Genomic DNA, 891 nt, shown 5'->3' with positions numbered 1-891 from the left:
GGGCGGGGCTTCGGGGCGGGTCTTTTAAAGGAATGGTGACCTGGGGAGGAGCGCTTTTCTGGCTCCCCAGATGAATCCCTCCGACAAAAATAATGCAGAGGGCGAGGTTGTGGGGGAGAGGGGGCAATTGCTACCCACCTGTCTCCTGTGTCTCTAGAGGTTAGGAGGAAACTAGTGTGCTGAGTTTGTGTGGCGATTAGAGCTTGTTGCGCCAGCCTCAGAGAACTTTCATAAACGTCTTTTGTGTTAGGTCTGATCAAAGAATCAATAGCCCCTCCCCTGGGAACTGACCTTTAGGCCACTTCACGGAGGACATTCCACTTGCTTAAACCACATCCCACTTGCTAAGACCATTATGTCTCCCCTCCTCTCTGGAGTTTCCTGGAATCCAGACCCGCACAGAGAATTCTCCGCCCAGAAAAAGCCCTTTAAAAACCTCTGACTCCCCATCGTTGGGTGCTGGCGCCATTTTGGGGCTCAGCCCATCTTTCCCCTCAGGACTCGCCCAGAGAATTCTCCATCTAGAAAAAGCCCGCCTAGAGTCCTTTAAAATCTCTGACTCTGTTCTTGGGTGCTGGCACCATGTTGGGGCTCAGCCCATGTAGGTTTCCAGATGACCTAATAAGTTCATAATTCTTTACCCCTTTTGGCCTCGTGCGTTCCTCCTTCGGCGACCCTAACATTTTGAATTTAATAAAGTATTTCATAAACCTTTTTCTAATTATTTTGAGTCAGGGAGCACTGCTGCCATTTGGCAGGTGAGCAAACAGGCTCGGAAGTAAAAGGCTTCCCTGGGTTCGTAGGTAACACACAGTAGGCCAGCCGGATCTGAGCGTGTGGTCGCTGGAGTCCTGGCTGGGACGTGTAAGGCTCCAGGGAATGTAATCGGGA

The sequence above is a fragment of the Plecotus auritus genome, assembly GCF_963455305.1.
Source record: "Plecotus auritus genome assembly, chromosome: 3".
Taxonomy (NCBI): domain Eukaryota; kingdom Metazoa; phylum Chordata; class Mammalia; order Chiroptera; family Vespertilionidae; genus Plecotus; species Plecotus auritus.
Note: the sequence above shows the minus strand (reverse complement) of the source record.